This window comes from Calonectris borealis, chromosome 4 (assembly GCF_964195595.1).
Source record: "Calonectris borealis chromosome 4, bCalBor7.hap1.2, whole genome shotgun sequence".
Taxonomy (NCBI): Eukaryota; Metazoa; Chordata; class Aves; order Procellariiformes; family Procellariidae; genus Calonectris; species Calonectris borealis.
The window spans coordinates 30,277,392-30,297,051 of NC_134315.1; the positions used below are offsets into that span (position 1 = coordinate 30,277,392).

Sequence of the window (19,660 nt, forward strand, 5' to 3'; positions counted from 1 at the left end):
AAGGTCTTACCACTTAGAAGCCATTGTTAACCACCGACGAGAGTCGTTAGCATTAGGATGGATCCATCAAGACATTTTCCCCCCCCTAGTCCAACGTGTGCTTAAAGATGTGAGAGTCGACAAAGATGTAAACAGCTACGAGTCAGCTGGTATGTAGCCAAATATTGGAGAAAGGTCTCCAAACACAGTACAGACAAATGAAGTACAGAACGCTGAAAAGAAAATGAGAAAAACTAGTCAAACCTTAGACACTTACTCAATGGAGATGTCAACATTTTCCAAAAGCTTTAGAATTCTGATTTTTTTCATTGAAAAGTCATAAATGATAAGAATTTGTTACATGTGTCTTCAGAATTGCTGTTCTGCTCAGAAACTAATGATTCTTAATGATTTTTTCCCCATGAAAAAGAGAAAAATTAAAATTTACACCAAAACAAAATCTAGCTTCCCACACTCAGCATATTTTATGTACATCCATTCTTTATGTAGAGTTTTAGTTGTACTTTATTTACGAACATACTTTATCAATCATGTATACAATTGCTCTCAAATGCAAGGCATTCTGAATCAAATTTTTCATATTAGTCCTTTTATTTCTTTTCTGATTTTTGTTGATTTTTTTTTCCTGCTTGGTTAGCACAAGGATGTGGTCAGAAAAAGAAACAAACAATACTTCAGTTGTGTCTCCCTAACAAAGCTTTGAGAATTTCTGGAGATTCCTGCACGACATAAGTTTGTATGCCACTTGCATACTTGTCACAACTTGCCTAAGCAGCAGAATTTGTTTTTGTTCTTCTATACTGTCAAACTACAGCAAAAGCACTTTAGTATTTTTAATTTTACCCTGGAGGCAGATTAAGCACTTTTAACTGCTTTTAACAACTCAAGTCTCAACGTGCAGCGGCAATCCTCTGCTCCTGATCATCTAGTATGTTCGTATGTATCTAGTTTCATAGCCTGAAAAATTGCAGGTACGTAAAAAGACCTGTACACCCAACATGACTTTATCAGTGGTCTGATGCAACACGAATGTACTAGTTTCCTTTAGGGATATGTGAACTATTCAATCATCATCAATTTTTTTTATGTACAGTTTGTTCTACTTCTTAATTAGTGTTTCCAAAAATACAAAAGAGAGACCCACATAATAAGTGCAATCTAAAGGTAAAAAGCCACATCCTGAAGATTTTAAGATGTAAAAGAAAGTTTAAAAGTGGGACTTAGAGACAACCAGGAAAATTAGATAGGCTTTTGCAAATAGGAAGCAAGCTGATGTTTCTATATAAATTGGGAACATACTACATAATTCCTTGAAAAGCAAGTCAAGTTTTTTAAAGACTTGACCAGTTATAAAGGGAAACGTTTAAAGACAGATAAAATTCTAACTCTGAATTTTACCTGCTAAATTGCAACTCTAATAAAAATGTTAACTGCTTTCTGTAGTTTAACTGCATTTGACAGTACAGTGCATCAAATCAGCATCACTTTTTCCCTTTAGACAATTAGGGCAAGCAAACACTGCTTTCTATGCAGAAGTGTGTGGCCTTTCATTCTGCCTACATGAATAAACTGCACTGTTCACTTTTTTCTCTTCTTTTTTTTCTTTTCTTTTTTTAGAAAAAAAGTAGTAGTTTAAATCAACTCATGCAAAATCTTACATCCACTCCAGTTTGGAAGTGAGTGGGTCAGCTGTCCTTTTAACTCGTCCCCAATTACACACACTGCGAACTGCATTTTAAGGAAATCAAAACCATGCCATGTTACTCTCCATAAAATTGAAAGAATACCCAGACAGAAATCCACCTTGGTGTACACTGACATTTTAGCTCATTTTCTCAAGTGAAACATACATTCAAGATACATAATCCGTTCTGTTTAGAGGTTTCCCTTCTCACCGTGTCCAGAGCAAACACATACAAACCCAGTCTGTGCTTCTCACTCCTCTTCATTCTTCACCACGCCATACTCAATCTCCCCCTGGCCCCAACACACTACCCAGTAGCCCAGCTGCTTAATGGAGGAAATAAAGTTACGCTGAAAACTAACTTGACTGTCCAAGCTTTAGGACAAGATACTGATGTTTCAGTTTAGCTGGCAGAGTGTTTGGAAAGAGCCTGGAGGGTGGGAGGCACAGGAAAACTCATCTGAGGTATTCAAGTTTTTTAGTGGTACTACTGAGCAATAATAAACTTCAAATTGCAGCTGCTGCCCAGAACTTCAAGTAAAACTAGAATTGTATTCGAATACAACCTCAGGTATCCTACAGAACCCATCTGATCAGATTAAGTCTAACTACGGGGAAAAAAAGGTATCTGTAAAGGTAGCGGTAAGGTCAAAGTCTCCAACGAATGTGAAGGAAGTTTACAGTAACTACCAGCATATTGCTGGAGGGAAGTTCATTGGGCTTCATGTCCTAACTGCAGCTTACAACTTGAAGTTAAAATGTAACTATATTTTACCAGATTTGAAGTCAAAGGTATTAGTGTTTGGGGGTTCATCCCTATGAAGGATTTATGAAAAGCTAAGAAGCAGAACATGACAAAACTACACAATAAAGTTCAAAGTACAAGAGGTTAGTATCATACGGTTTAAAAAAATAATTTAAAGGACACTGCTGCTACCCCAAGTTTTCATACCTAAAAAAATTCAGAACTCCTCTAACATCCTGAATCGGAAAACACAGCTAAAAATCCAGCCAACGTCAAACCTGTTCGAGTAACAGCATATATAACTTTTATTAGGTGAACTTTTTTGGCGGGAGTGTTTAAAAGAGAATTTTTATCTCAATTATTTTCAAGCTGATGTATTATATTCACAGAGTAGCTGCTATAATGTTGGCTACTATGCAAGACTGAACTCAACTTTACCTTTTGAGCAGAAATTAGATGCTCCAACACAGCACACGTTTTGCCATTGCTAAGTGTAGGAGAGGCGTTACAAAAGACCACTGTCAAAAACTTCAGGGAAGGGGATTAAAACTAATGTTGCAGGAAATAAAAGTGTCAGCACCTGCATTTAAGAAGATATGTACAACACACTAAATTAGGGCCTTTTTATAATTACTAGCCCAAAAGACTTAATGGGATGATACTTCAGAAGAAAGAAAGAAAGAAATACTAATAGTTTTAACCAACTGCTAGAAGTAGTTTTTTCCATGCTATAAACCCTATGTGGGCTTTAATACACTATATGTTTGCTTTTACAAAGGTAGAATAAAGGCAAAGATGAATTATATTAGTTTTTAAGACATCATTTTTAAAACAGAAAGTTGCTAATAAACCAGTTTAGGGGCAAACATTTACAGAATGGCACCATGGCCACTCAAACACGTGGCTGACCTGTACCTTCTGCATTTCATAGAGCTTGGCTAAGTAACGTGCTGTCACAAGCACTGCTAACGTAACACACTACCCCTTGTGAGCTCTGGTCCTCTGTCACTGTCCCCCTCGTCGCCTCCCCAAAGTGATGGCAGATGTAGTAAGAGCCCATACAATGGAGAAATGTATCAGGCCACAGAGCAAGCTAAAGCCAGGTTTCAGCCCAAGGCTCACGATTCATGCTACCCCTCACGCAAGGGGTAGAAGGAAAAAAAAAACCACAACATAACAACTATAACCCAGATTTATTATACAACATATTGACCATATATAAGACTTTCCTGTTACAGACCAATTAAGCAATTTTTCCACTACAGCACTGGGAGATGCTACCATCGGGCTGAAAGATTTTCAGGGGCTGCCCAGTTCCTCCATTCTCCCAACCTTATCTTCAGCAATAGTCTGCACAGCTAGAGTGTACCTAGCTTATTGCTTGCTTTCCTCCCAAATAAGCGATATTAGTGGCTGTACCAGAAATGACAAAAAGAGTTTGAGAGCACCTGAATATTACAGAAGCTGTTTCTAAGCTAACTAATCCATGAGACTGGATTTTCTAAGAATAAAAAGGGGGAATGAAGCTTTCCAGGCTGCCGACATCCAAATCTGCCCCTTTTCTTTACTGAAGCTTGGCACACTTTGTCTTAACCGAAGATTTTTTTAGTAACAATTTGGTTCTTTTGCTCCTTATAAAAGTTTTAGGTATATTAATAATTTATCAAATAGATAACAACAATATTAACACCGCAAGTTTAAAATGGTTACATGATGAATTGAGTGTTATTAAATGCTGTCAAAAACATGGTGGTCATGCAGTACTTTCCCAATTTCACCAACCATCTCCTTACTGAAACACATCCTTTTTTCCAGTCCACAATCCACACAAGCAGTCAGGCTGGGTGACTGCTGATCAATTAACTATGGGGAAGCACAAAAGTTGTCAACAGGAGAGAAGCAGGAGTCCCCAATGCAAAAAGCAAGTCTTTTGGGGGCTACGGAGTGGGGGGGGAGAACTTCATTAAACACAGATACTGCAACTGGAAGAAGCATAAATCATAGGCAAGAAATTAAGGTAGGTTCAGCTTCTATGTAACTGATGCGGAAATGAGATAAAGCTCATGAGGCAGATCGAGATCACCTAAGGGGAATCATGGGAAAAGAAGAAAAGGATGCATATCTCGGTCATACCAGAACTTTGAAATATAGCCAAACATCTGCATCTGAGAACTACATTTGTTATACTGGTTCAACACTTTCTCTTCATAAGAATTATAAATAGCTCTCCCTTTACAAACTGACAAACATCAATTGAAAAAACTCCCATACAATCCCCATTTGTAGTTGAGAAGGATTGGCAAGATAAACTTCAGAGGAGGGCTTGGTGCCAGAAGTGTAATAACTTGACCATGATAGCTCAAATTTAAAAAATGTACATTTGCATTCTCCTTTCCTTAGTTAGCAGGAAAAGGGACTAAGTACATGAATCACAAATCATGTCCATTGAGCCAGTGCCACAAAATCTGCCTGTTCTTTAAATTTCGATTATAATTTTTTAGCTTTTGGAATCTCATTTCAGAGTATTAGAAATATGCCAAAACTCAATCTGTGTTTTTACCAGAGCACATTAGATATTTCCATCTAGGCATAAGACCTTTCAAGTCTCTCAGATTAGCCTCTTAATAAAAATTGCCTTTAGTAGTGCTACAGCCCAAGGAGCCCACTGCCTTCAGAAACCAGAGTGATGCAAGACTTGCTCAGTTACACCTTCCCTGGGTGCTAAAGTGCTCTGTCTCCCACCTTTACCCTTGCTATTTTCTGATTGTTGATTTAGAGGAGTGTTTCCTCAGCTGTAGTACAGAACCAATTATTTTATTTTGGGCCCCCAAAAAGTGACATTAGTTATTTTCTATTATACAAACTCCAAGTTGGGACTAGCTATCTGAGAGAAAGTATTTCTGTGCTACTTTTCAAGAAACTGCAAAATAAGGGTGTCCAATCTGCAAGTGATCTGCAGAGGACGAAGAAATTATAGCTCTCTTCTGTTAGCATCAGAGGTTGTAAGCAACCCATATATTCAGACTACCTCAAACGGATGTTGCTTCCAACAGAAAAACAGCTACAACCAAGTCTGTGCCAGCACAGATTTTTAAACATTACACACAAGTATTTCAAAAGGAAGTAATGAATAAGACTCCAGCTTGCTCAATCTTATGTCACCTAGACATTTATCATTACTTGTTCCTTCTTATTTCATATGCACTGGGGAGGCAAAATAGCAGACCACAACCAACAGCAACAACCACCTTCTTCCTCAGATGCACTGCTGCCTGCAACAATAAAACAAAACAGTGCCTCCAGAGCATTTGCAGTGGCTCCTAATAAAGCTCTCGCAGCCGTTGATCTAAACACCATCATTCACCATATATATCTACATTAACAAAGTTTCAGCAACAGGAAAAGCAAGAACCTCCATGAGTGCAGTATAGGCAAGAAGCCTCAAATTCTGACTTCTGCGCTACCACCACTATAGCAACAATGGGGATAATGCAAAAAATGCCACATGGCTCTAGAAACTAAACTCCCTTTTTACAAAATAAATAGCAAGCACAGAGTAAACTAAAAATCAGCCTATAAGCATGAAACTAAATAATTAAATCTGAAGAACAGGAGCTTATATCACACCTTCAACCTGCTTTTGGCAATTTCCTACTTCTGAAAGTATCTCAAACCAAAACCAACGATTTTTTTCAATTCAATAAGCTTTTGGAGATCAACATCTAGCAGGGTTCAAGCACTTGGAACTACTGAATGAAAAATCAACAGCTTATGTACTACTTTTCCTCCCTTAACAGACTGTTAAAGCTAAAAATACATTCTCTTTCTTAGAAAGTGCCAGAAACTATTAAATCACTGACCAGTTTTACTACTGTGCCTGTACAAAGAACAAGAAAAATACATGGCAATAACATTTTTTCTTTAGCTATTACATACCATTAGGAGAAACCAACATGAACTTTATGCACATTCAGTACCAAAGTCTATATGGATTTAAATTTAAAAAAAACAACCAAACAAATAACCACAAACCCAAAAAACCCAAACAAAAACACACACAAAACCCACTTTACTGCTTTAAACAAGGTAGGAAGCTGCTTTCCCCACTCCCTCCCCCCAAAGCAACTTCAATAGAGGTTAAACTCAGGTCCTATATATAAAATGCTAGCAGTTCTTCAAATACACTGACCAGACAATGTTGAAGTATAACAGTTAACAGATTTCTTATCTACTCAAGCAGTTGCAGAAAAACGTGCTTAAATTGATATATCCCAATCTAGTGCAATATTCTCTAGCCTCTGGAAATCTGATACAAATACTATATAAAAGGCAATAGTGATAACTGCTTTTGAAATACAACGATCAGAATGAGAACTTTGTTGTACTTGCACACCATCTCTACCCATTCTTTTTTCTTAAATGGCATTCAACCTGAAGAGTTCATAGAGTCTGTATTCACACAAGCCGAGACGTGAACTTGCTGTTTCACTTTAACAGAAGCCCAAATGAGGCCAGTCTGCATTCTTCAGCATGACAATAAGATAAACAGAAAAGTAGTTGAAATATTCTTCTTGTTTCTAGGCGCAAAACATTGTAAAAGCCCTGCTGATATTCTCTCTCCTATGCATCCTACTCTTCTCATAAAAAAAATGCATATTAGTTTTCAAATAGCCACCTGCTAAATTCAAAATATCTTTTGAGGACTTGTGTCACTAACATATTCCAATTCTTAAACTTAGAACACCTGCATCACTCTAACTAGAGTCACATAAAGATTTTATGCCTTTCAACCATATAGTTATATGCAAGTTTTGTATACTAGATATGGTTTTAGGGGAGCATGCAATAAAAGCTACTATAGAATTATAGGGGCTAGGAAATACTTGAAAACAGAACTATTTATTCTTAATTTAAAAATGCAAGTCAAGAGAACAATAACTTGCACTACACCGTAACACGGAACGCACTGTGCAGTACCTTCTTTACATGTCCTCCCAGGAGATACAAGGTTGGGCTTCAAATTGCATCAAATCAGCTGCACACAATTTACCCCCACCACCACAAAAATACAAGTATAATCTGTGCCTATCTGATGGCTTGTTTACAGATTTTGAATAACAGACTATAATATCAAAGGTTGATCATGACGTACAGTAAGAGAAGTGTTCTTGAATGTTTTTAAATCAGGTTCATTTTTTCCCTAGTACAGCAAAGGTCCAAAAGTATACACAAGTATTAGTTAAAGAAATGCATATAATGGTAGGTAAAGACTCTCAAATTCCTCCCCAAAGTTTGTTCTATTCATTTTGTGCTTGTATCTACCTAGCTTTCTGTTCCCATGCTTGCTATCCACCACTTCTCACCTGTACCAGCTATTGTATTCACCTATTAATTCTGCAAGTAGGTACATGTAAATATATATACACACATAAACATATGTATCAACTCCATTATGTTGTTTCCCAAAGAAAGATCTCTGACCCCCAACATCTACCACCAAGTAGGTTCAAATAGGGAGGCAGAGATGAGGTCTAAACTGAAGGAACAGAGGGAATGGGGCGCTCTGTGTATATAGGAAACAGGGAAACAAACAGGTTTGCTACATCTGAGTGAAGGTGTCAGGGAGATCTACCCTTACTCCTACTCCTCCCAAGATCAAGAGCACTCATTCCCAACTCCTTTCTCTTTACAAGCTGAGCTGGCGTATCCAGGAGCTCCCTGAGTTACTGCAACGGCACCAGCCATCATGGGACCAGCTATTACTCGTCACCCTACCTCAGGGAATAAACAGGCCAGTCAGTAGTCACAGTGCACAAGACAGTAATTCTTCAGCTTTTTGGATGACATCTTTTTTAGATGATGTCTACAGAGGTAGAAATCTTACCATTTTTGCTTACAGCAATCTTTTTTAAGATGATCAGCATTACTGGCAGATTAGATGAGTTCAATTTAAGATCACGAAAACTCTGTCAATGTCAAAATGTTCAGCTGCCACAGACACAACCCTAACAGTTCTTTCTGATTTAGTACAAGAACAGAAGTGGTGTTGATAAGGACTATTCTCATGCAAGACGGATAAAAATGCCTAGGAACACTTCAAGCTATCTTTCATGCTAGCTTCGCTACAGAGAGAATGTCTTTTCGGGGTCCACTGTTAGCTCCAAGTTTACAAAAGAAGATGCTTCTTCATTTTGCAAAACTGGGCAATGTCACTGGAGAAATAAAGTCAATCTTTGCAATATAAAGTTCAAATGTGAATTCCCGAGACCTGGTTTTATCAGAACATTCTCAAGCCTTATGGTATAGATACTCCCTCACTACTTTTTTTTTTTTAAAAATGAATTATGCTTCTTTTATTCTCTTTAACATTCTCCCACATTGAATTACCAGGGCCTTATCTTTTGGACCAAGTACAACAAACTATCTGTATTTATAGTTTTCACCACTCTCCCCAGACCTTATTTTATAAACATCCAATATTATATTCAGTTACTCCAAACAAATAAACTTAACTGCATAAGCCTGCAAAACCCACACAATTGTTGTCTTTGAGACTACTACAAAAAACAAGTAGCAAAAGATCAACAGCAATAAGTCTTCTGTGAAAAACTAAACAAGCGGGGTTGAATATTGCAAAGCAGGCCTTACCCGTATTCTCACAAGGATCTTTTCAGCACATTCTTGCCTCTAAAAATGGTACCTGGTTTTTCTTTCCACTCTTCTCCCTTGTTTATTCGCATATTGCTAGGGGTATCTTTGAGCTCCTTGAATACTTTCTGCACAAGTACGATTAACATCACTCCCACCATAACCTGAACTATGGTAGGCCCAAGGACTGTTGGCAACATCATAATTATCAATGCTGTATTTAACCTATAGCTTCTCTTCCCATTTAACATACTTCAGTAGTAATATTTTTTGTTATAAGTTGCAGCTTACGAAGACAAAGCAGAGAAACCTTGAAAAGACTGAGGAAAGAAAACAGGATCCTAAGGTTTACCAGCAAGATATTTCCACCAGAGCATTAAAAGACCTCTATAAAGTCCCACTGGAACCTTCTCTGGAATACTTCATACAAGTCTGGTCAACTAAAAAGACTAATTCATATATGAAAGACAACAACGATGGGATTTTAGGATGATCAGGTCAGGAAACAGCTCATCCAAACAAGAGAGAGTCTGGTTTATCTGGTTTAGCAAAATTAGACTATTACTCTCTAGAAATACACTGAAGATATGTGAAATAAACATTACAAAGGAAGAATTGTTATTTAAGCTAAAAAATAAGGTTGGCAACTGCCACTAACATAAACTGCTACTAATATACAACCTGAAGATTACAAATACTCCCAAGTATCAGTTACTTAATTCTGAAGCAGTCTTCCAATAGTTAGATGACAAAACACACAAAGCTTGTTTTGTTTTTATTATCATCATTATCTCGTGAAACTTCAGTTAAAAATCAAGGAAGAAAAGAGGAGAGAAAAAGGTCCAAGCCAGGAGTCTTCTCCCATTTTCTGGAAAACAGGGAGAAAGATGAAAATAGGTCACCACACTAACTCCAAAGTGACCAGCAGCACGACTGAAGTGTGCACGTCAATAGTCCCAAGTCTCCTGCTACAGACTCTGCTGAAAAGCCAAGTATTTTAGACTAACCCAGCCCCAGCTCTGAAAAAGTACAGTTCACTTACACTTGTACAGACCACCTGCCAAAGCAGCGGCTGGAATGGCAGATGAACGGTACTCCCATGCAGAGATCTGTGCAAACTCCATGCAGATCAGCTTTGTCTATTGCCACTAACTCAAAAAAACAATTCATGTTGCTCACATTGACAAGGGCAAGAATACCCATGTAAAGAACAAACTGTTAAGACCCCAAAGCTTACAGTAACAGCTTCTGGGCGCTAGGCCATTCTATAAGACCAAATATTTAGACATTTCAGAGAACCTCAAACTCAACTTTACAAGTTCATTTTTTTAAAGATATTTGTTCCTCTTCCATTTTTGCATGCAAATGTAAATCACTAGGAAAAACTAGGGATAAACATAAAAATCCCTCAAAACTGAAGCCATGTCAACAGCAGACACTGTTGTTCAACAAGCTTGAGGGGATTTATCCCTTTCTGATATCTTCCAGTGACAGTATTGGACACTTGCTATCTGAGACTATTCTGTCCTTCTTCCTGGGAGGTGTTCATGTCAGAGGGAATTAGGGATTATAATAGATTTGGGGGAGGGGAGGGAAGGAAGGACAACACAAGTCTTAGAAGAGACAGAGCTATATGGCAGTACACAGGTACTTAGAGAATTAGCTGTCAAACACTGAGGATAAGTGAGCTAAACACTAGAAAGAAGAACTGCTACTTTAATCCATAAAAAAAGGCAGAAGCAACCCTAGCTGAGTCAGTCTGGCTAACATCTATTACCGGGGTTCACTGAGATTTGGAGTGAGACCGGACAAGAATAATGCTGAATCCTAAAACCTTCTAACATTGCAACACTTCTTCTCCAGCCCATAGTCATTCCTGGGAGGATTACAAATACAAAATCATAAATGTTCAAAGTTGTTTGGGTGTTAGCGTGCAGAAGCAGTACAAAGCAGTAAACCACAGCTAGGCTGTGCACTAAGGCAGCTGCCCTCCCGCTGATGGATAAGCTACGTTGCATTTCCTACTAGTAAAGTAATGCTGGCCAGTAACTACGGTTACAGGGTCATAAACCCTGAACTATTATCCTCATTTTTCTCACAGTAACTCACATAACTCATGTGCGCGTATAGCACCTTCCTCTCACATTATTATTTGCACATGACACCTATGGTTTCTGTTAAGCTATGGCTTAAATATAGACAAAAATTGCTAAAAGCTCACAGCTCTCCAAGCCCAAAGGAGCATGTTATATGCCCATGTTCTGTATTATGCAAGTCCGCTGAAGTGTAAAGTTTGCCTACATGCCTCTTAAGGAACTCAGACAAAAAAAAAAAAAAAAAGAATTGTCATTTAGTCCTTTGTGCAATAATGAAGTAGCCATCACTAGACACAATGACCAAGATAAAATTCCTTGAAATACAAAACTAGATATAAAATAGGCAACTCCTGATGTGGAATATGCCATTTTCCAAGTTGTTTTCCTTAATGCATAGCCATTGGCGCGGGGAGTGTAATTATAATCTTCTTAAGTTCTTAGAATACAGACAGCGTGTTCTCAATTGTATTAGCAAAAACTTTCAGCATACCAATTAATTTTACCCCGAAAATTAAAAAGACAAACACTCACAGTGAAAAAAACACGTGAGGACCACTCTTGAGCTGTAGGGGCCTATCTGGAAAGTGTTAATACAGTAACATGAAAAACGGAACAGTTTTACTTTTTGCCTTGCAGCCCTACAATCCTCCAACTTCCCTCCTCAATGGTACTATGCTATTACATGAGAACCAGCTACCACTGCGCTTTGGTTCGCCTAGGCCAGCCAAACAGAAATAGAATTAGCTGAATATTTCAACTTTACCTTAACTAACCCCACAGAAGAATTAAACAACTTTTCTTTTGAAATGAAGTTCAGCAACAATTTTCTACAACATCCCAAAGCAAGATATCACTGCTCTGCTCCAAGGAAACCACTTCCAGAGAGAAGTCAGCACAGGATTTAACCAAATCCATTTTGGAATATAAATGAGGAGCCATTCACAGCAGCAATTCGCCCAGGGAAGTCAGTTGTCTACTGACAACCACCACCATCAAGTACCACTAACTAAGGGCCGCTACAAACCACAGATAAAGGAAGGTTTTGACAGAGAGAATGTCACTCTCATCTTTAAATACTTGACTTAATAAACGTGCAACACAATTTTTACCAAGGGGTTTGTTTCCTTCCTGCGATAGTGTCACAAGATAAGAATCAGTGTGTGGTTTCCCAGCGTTTGCTCAACAATCTTCCACAGAGATTCTTAAGTATTCAGGGCATATCCTCAGCATGACAGTAACAACACAGAAGCAAAGCGACTGAAACAGCCTACTAAGGAAACAACATATTGAGGAAATACTTCATAAGTAACTACAGTTAATTTCACTCTTTGCTCAACCCACAATCAGCAAATCACCTTCTTTATCACAGTACTCTATATGCTCCATATTGCTTGTTCCTCCCTGTACGGCTCTTCACATACTATCTCAATAACTTATAAATACCTTTCTCTTTCTGGTCTGCATTTACATGAAGGTAACTTACCATCTAAGTCTTTCTCATTACATAGAGTCTGATCTTGGGACATGTGCAGTGCACATAAGAGTAAAGAATATCTTGCTTTCTGCTTTAGTGTATCTCTTTCCTAACGCACATTTCAGATTTGTAATTCTGAAGGAAGTCCAGGTTACACTCTTGCTACCTCATCTCCAGACTGTCTTACTATTCCTTAAAACTGTATTAGCAAGCTGCTTTTGCAACTCATTCAGTATGAGTGAACACCAAAATATTGTGGGTTTTGTTTTGGTTTTTTTTAGTGTTTTCCCTCTGATTTCTTAGGACGTTTTACCTGGAGATATTCTGATTGCTGGACCAGTGATTTCTGGTTAAGACAAATGGAATTGTTCACTGAGCAGCTGAGTGTCGTTACAGTCAACAAAAATTATCACATAACCAAAAATACTGGAAGCATATATATGAAAGTGGAGGGGAAAAAACTAACTAAGCCCCTACAATACTTATAGCTACATTGGTAACGACTATGTGAGACTGTAAAAGCGATTCTTTAAGGTGCTGTTAGGACCAGGCTTCAGCGAAGCGCTACTCACTAAGCAAAGGGCGCGCACACACGTATCTTACTTTGACGCTCAGGATTATAAAGTAAGTTTCGTTTAAAGGCGACCGAGCGTGGCCAGCTGCGCGGCGGGCGGGAGAGGCAGACGGGAGCGTCGCTGCCCGCCTGCGCCGCCCCCTCCACCCGAAGCCGGGACGCGCGTTTCTCCGACGGAGCTCCGCCGCGCCAGCGCAGCCCCCAGGCACCCCCCGGCGGCGGCGGGGCGGGGCCGGGAACAAAGCCCGGCTCCGTGCCACCCTCCCCGCTCCGTCCCGCCATTCCCGGGCGGCCTGGCGCACGCCCAGCCCCGCCATCCCCCGCGGGGGTGGCTGCCTCGGCGGCCGCCGAGTGCCGCAGGCCGGCGGCTGCCCGGCCCCGCTGCCGCGGGGGACGACCGGCCCCGGTCGGACGGGCGCGGGACGGTAGGAGCCCGGCGGCGGCGGCTACTGCTTTCCGCTCGGCCCGCGGGGGCCGTGCGAGCGCCGCGCACACGCCGGGGGCTTCGAGGGGCCGCCGGCCGTGCCGGTAGAGGAAGGCAGGGCACGCACCCACCGCCGGCCGCGCTGCACGGGCGGGGCCGGAGAGGAAGGGGCGGAAGAGGGAGGGCGGGAGGAGACAGGGCGCGGGCCGCGGAGGGGGCCAGGGGAGGCTCCGTCTGCCCTAAGCCGGAGGGCCAGAGCCCCGGACCGGGGGGGAGGCGGCCGGGAGGCGCCAAGCGCAGGCCAGCACCGCCGACCCCTCCCCACGTCTCCCCCCGGCGGCGGGCAGGGCGGCCCGGCGGCACGCTGCCCTCCCCTCCCCGCCGTAAACAAAGCGGCGCGGGCCGGGGCAGGGCCAGCGGCGGGGGCCGCGCGTGGCAAAACACCCCCCACCCCCCGCGCGCTGCGCTTCCGTTGGAGCAGGCGGCCCCCTCCTCCCCCCGCCTCAGCCACGACCGGGTCCCAGCCCCGCCGCCGCCTCACCTATCCCGCCGGTGGAAGCGCTCCCTTTCGCCACAGCCCCGGGCGCTGCCGCCTACAGCGCGGCTACGGTCCCCTTCAGAGCGGCTCCAGTGGGAGCCGGTGAGCGACTCGCGCCGCCAGCATCCCCCGCCGGCTTTATCCCGACGCCGCCTCTCCCCTCCGGTAACTCGACGGTCCGGCTCGTCCCTCCCGCCCCCCCCCGCCTCCCCATTGGCACGCGCCGCTCCACCAGGAACCGACGCTCACTGGGGCAGGCGCGCAGCACTCATGGGGGACCGCCCCCCCGCCCCTTCCTCGTTGGCTCCCGAGCGTCCAGCCCGCCCTCACGGCCCCGCCTCCGCGGCCGACTGACGCCTCGGCCAATCACAAGGCCGCGAGGGGGGAGCCGAACCTCCGATTGGCGACGCCCGCCAGCTTCCTGCGGCCGCGATAGGCCGAGGCGGCAGCCAGTTCCGCGTCCCGGCCAGCCCGCCCGTGGGAGCGCTCCGAGGCGCCATCCCCCCCCTCCCCCTCCAAGCCTCCCCCGGCGGACGAGGGGCGGCGGCGGGCTCCCTTGGCGGGAGGGCGGCCTCAGACGCCGGCGGGGCAGGTACAGCCACCTGCGGCCCAAGGAAGCCTCCGCGCCACCGGTGAGAGCAGGAGCGATCGCTGTCGTTAAAAACGATTAACAAGGCCGGTATCACCAAGGTAGCCGGGAATAAAACGGCCTTCCGGGCACGCCGCGGTGTGGCTGGGGAACAGCAAGGAAGCTTCCTCGCTAATGAAGAGACGAGGCCCCGCAGGGGTCCCGCGTGGCAGGCCGCCCCGTGCCCGCTCCTCACAGCCGCCCTTTGCCCGTAGGAAGCGGGCGGAACATAACGCCCTTCCCCCCAGCGAATAAGGGCAAATACTTGTGTCTCGGCCAGCTTCACCAGTGCGGAGATACCGCCTTTTTGCCAGAAAGTATTCGCGTTGCTCCGCCAACGCGAACCGCTGGGTTTCCCCCGCAGGAGCAGCCTGGCTCCGGCGAGGACTGCGGGGCAGGGCAAGGCAGGAGGCCGCGGGGAAGCTTCCGCCACCCCTGCACAGCAGGTAAAACACTTTGGCTGCTTTCGCCGTTGGAACTTGACTTTGATTTCACGTGCTTCCCACAGGCACCAGTCAGGAAGGTCTGCAAGTGACACAGACGGAAAGGCAAGGTAACGAGATAATTCACAACGACATCCTCAGAAAGTTCATCTGATAGCGGGGCTGACCAGGATGTCACCAATACAACAGGCGACTGAATGTAACAATGTATTTCTAAACAATGCAAAGATCTGGGAGCCGATGGTAACAGAAACACTACCAAGATTAACATTTTAAGTGGTTAGAAAGTAACTATATTTTCTGTTGAAGTGCCTCAAAACTTCCAGGCTTGAAAAGAAAAAAAAAACGAAAAGAAAAAGGAAAAAAAAAAACCAAAACACGTCAAGCATGATAAAATAATACCAGATCTGTAAAACGGTATTAGAAAGAATCCTGACGTCACCATTTTTCCACTGTCAAATATAAGCCTGTCTTGCAAGTACTGTACTATAATAAGCATATCCAACAAAAACAGAACTGAGTAAAAAGTACACTTTTTAAAACAACAAATGCACCAGCACAACAGTTGCTAATCTCTGTTAATAGAAGCTCTAAGTTCTATTACACACTTCGTACGATTCTGGTTTCTTTGGAGCAAAGGTCCCTTCATGCCCAACTACTCATGTCCATGTGCTGCACACCCTTGAGACAGATAATGTACATCAACTTGCAGAAACCAGTAGGAACAAGAAAGCAAGAGAGAAAAAAAATAATGGTATACTGATAGCTGAGAAGAATACTTCAGGTTAACTCCTTCCTGTAGATTTAAGAATTTTGTGAACAGAATTTTTTTTTTCTAGTTAACAATTGTACCACAGTCTAAACGTTGGGTAATAGAACACCTAACAAGAAAAACAGGATTCATTGCTACTGGTGTTGTGCCTAATTTCAGACAATTGGTTGAAGTAAAGCATGTCACAAGTTGCTTCTGATTTTGAAGTTATCCAAAGTTAGGAGCTCAGCTCTATCTTCCCAATAAATGCATATACATCCACATAATTGAAACAAGAGCAGCTGAACCTCACTGCCAACGAAAATCAGAGCATTGGTATTTAACACTGAGCACCTGAATTTTACAGGATGAACAATCATACCACTTTCAGAACCCAGATTCTGACTGTTACCTGCCTGCTTTACAAAACAGCCCTAAGGATAGTTAACATGTAAAGTACTTTTCAAAGTACATTACAGTACCAGTTATTATTAGTAGTAATTATTATCAATGTGGGTAAAGTCCTTACTAATTGAGGCTTTGAGTATCGGCTCCACAAAAACACCCACTCTTGGTTCTTGCTGATGTGCCATAATGCTTCAGGCAAATAACTGATTCTTTGTTTGCCACCAGTTGTAGTAGTTACAACAATGCTCTTTTTTGGTATGAAGCGCTGTTATTTCTTCATTAGGGAGGGAGTGATTTTTCCAAATACAGTCCTGTTAACTCTTGGCAGCCACTGAAGAATGAGACACTTTCAGCTGTTGTGTTTTACTCTATTGTCCAGGGCACCAACCAAAAAACAACAGCAACAACAAAAAAAATCACCATTCCAGCTATGTACTCGAGCACATAAACTTCTAGTGCTTGTTTTGGCGACTTTCCTTATCAGATCAGCGTACACTCCAACTCTTTCACACATCTACTTGTTTCAGCTATGTCTTATGCAATATTGTAAAACTAAACTTATTTGTTAAGCCAACTCTTTGGTTTGTAGTGGACCTGTATAACGCCTGTCACTAACTGTTGAACAAGGGGATGAAGAATTTATCCGAAAGATAAGCTTTTAAATCACTTGACAGTTTACACACAACTCACCCTATTAATTCTTGAGCTCCAGCTTCAAGAGTTCTGAATATTCACCAGTGACTTTGTTTTGCAAAATACTGCAATTAGAAACCATCTGATTTTCACGCCTACCAACTTTTGTTACATAAGTAATCAGTTCATTTTAAGAGAATCTTATTTTTCTAAAGTTTTCCTTTTTCCTTCTTCAAAAGAAATTGTTTCAATTTTCTGAAGTTTAAATATCAAGTTTCAGTATTACAGTATTTTGAATCTCAAATATATTCCTCACTCTTGGATGATACTCAGTCATAAAAGAGAAAAAGTTTAGAGTCATAGATAAGTGAGTTGCAATACATCTAAAGAATTTTTTGACTCCTGGAGCAGTGCAAAAATACATAACTTTATGCTATTCCTCTTTACAAATAATCTATCAGTAGATTGTACATGTTTAAAAACACACAAAACAGCAATTAGAAAACAGCTGCTGAAACATCAAACTGTCATTGTGCACGTCATTAAAACAAACAGCTCAAAATTCCATGAGAAATAATGTTATCTTGTCATCTCTAAAGGACTACTCTAGTGTATAGGTTTTTAAACAAAAATACCATATTGGATAATGGCACCTGTCAAAGGAGAAGGTAGGGGAAATAGTATTCAAGAGATGAGATTTATAGAAAGGGGTTAAAAAGCTAGCCTTAAGCCTTGCCCAAGAACAAGATTTTACATAATGCATCAGAAGGATTTGGCCATACCATCACCGATTTTAAACTCGAGTTCTCAATAGCTGCAAGAAACATGGCATGAGTATAAAGAAAGTGGTAGAAGTAGACCAGATGTCTTTGTTAAGATTTCTTTCTATGGCTGAAATTCAAAAAAAGGCTTGAGAACAAAGTGCCATGGATGTGGATATGCTCTACCATCTATGCTGAATATGGCCCTACAACTGCAGCTCTAAGCCAAAAAATGGGTGTATGTAACCAGGTGAAACTTTTAAGTACCTTTGAGTATTGATGTCCATGTATTGGAGAGTGCTTCATTAGGACCCAGGTGATTGGCAGAGATGGAAGTTGGAAGTAATCTATGTTATCAGGCAGAGCCATCCCATGGAAATTAGGAACTTCTTTATTGTATGATGAAAGCCATGAATTAAGAACCCCACAATATATAGTTTCTGGTTCTGTCCTCCCAGCTTATTTCAAGAATCCAATACTCGGAAACCCATCTCCTCTACAGCTTTCTTGGTGCAGCCAGCCACTCCAGGCAGCCAAGCCTATTACTTTACACACAACTTCTTAGTCCATTTGTCCTAGGTCCTTCAGATGCTCACAGTGTTCATTTTACAGTTGCATTCTCTACTAATTTCAGACATTTCATATCCACATTCCCTACTGATTTCAGACACCTTCGACCTCTAAAACCTTCCCTTTCCTATCTTCAGGCAGGGCCTTTTTTTGTACAGCCATCAGCAGTAGCAATTTAAGCCTCTTCACTTGAATTCCAGGGTGAAGAGACAATGGCTTGCTCCAGGAAAGGCTGAAAGGGAGTGGTACATTCCAGGCAAGTAGAGGCAGATCAGGATATGGTGAATTCAAGCCACAGTACTGAATGTTTACAAGAAAACGCCACAGCATACATTGCACTATCAGAAACATCTTTTTATTTTTTCCTCAGCTTTTCCTGATTTCTGATAAACTGCAAGCATCCACTAATGCTGCCATTTCAACAGCATTAGCTAGAGGCAAGCACACAGACTCCTCCTAATCTCCCACTTCAATACAACCCTAACCACCAAACCTCCACCACTTTCAAGTTCACTCAGTTGCCCACTACGTCGTTGCTTGGTCCTAATTCAAATAAACTCTTTTTTAGTAACAGGCATCCTTTCTTTTTAGTCAATTCTGGCCATGTATCTTTAGCAACCAGTTAACATACCTATTGGCGACATACCTAATGTTCAAGCTAGGCATGGACGGATGAAAGCTTTTTGTTAGTATTTATCAAAGAAAGCAAGTCAGTTACAAAGCCAAGAAGTACCAACGCATGTATTAGCGCTGTGCCAAACAAAACCAGCCACGTAAGGATTACCTTTAAAGGGGTTCACCACTTCTGAAGCAGTGCCTGCTCTCAAATGTATTAGAGGGTGGCATTCTTTAAGCAGGCAGGAAACAAGATAAAGCAGAGGAAGGAAACGTTCTCGATTGAAATGAATGCTCTGAGCCCCAGCTGTTAACTGTAGGTCCTTCCACCGCCCTCACTCGACTCTCCCAGCGAGGAAATACCGCTGCCCAACCCGAATAAACACGCGGCCTTTGGCCACAGCCCCGAGTTCACCAGCAGCGGCGCTTACGGCAGCACCGCGGCCCTCACGGCCTACCCCGAGGCCCGCCCGCAGGGCCTCTCCGCCGAGTTTCCCCACAGAGCGCGGGCTGGGGCTTTAAGGAGCGTCCACCGCCCAGGCAAGCCCCGAGCGGGAGCCTTGGGGCCTAACGACGCTCAACGGGGGCGCCCGGCCCCGCCTGGCGGCCAGGGGCGAACGCCCCGGGCCGCTAGGGCGGGGCCGGGCGCCCCCGTTGCCCGTCCTCCA

General features: G+C 42.5%; 1 protein-coding gene across 4 annotated transcripts in view; it reads right to left on the reverse strand.

Moving 5' to 3' along the window:
- Positions 1 to 19,592, reverse strand: part of FRYL (FRY like transcription coactivator) — a 185,662-nt gene extending 166,070 nt beyond the window's left edge. For 2 of the 4 annotated variants that reach the window (XM_075149041.1, XM_075149038.1), the window contains exons 1-2: positions 14,187 to 14,370; positions 11 to 212 (exon numbers count right to left, since the gene is read on the reverse strand). The gene's annotated coding sequence lies outside the window, so the exon portion shown is untranslated. Of the gene's footprint in view, positions 1 to 10; positions 213 to 14,186; positions 14,371 to 19,161 lie in introns of those variants that run through there. The other 2 variants (XM_075149039.1, XM_075149040.1) reach the window with 2 other exon arrangements.
- Between the last annotated feature and the right edge of the window lie 68 nt (positions 19,593 to 19,660).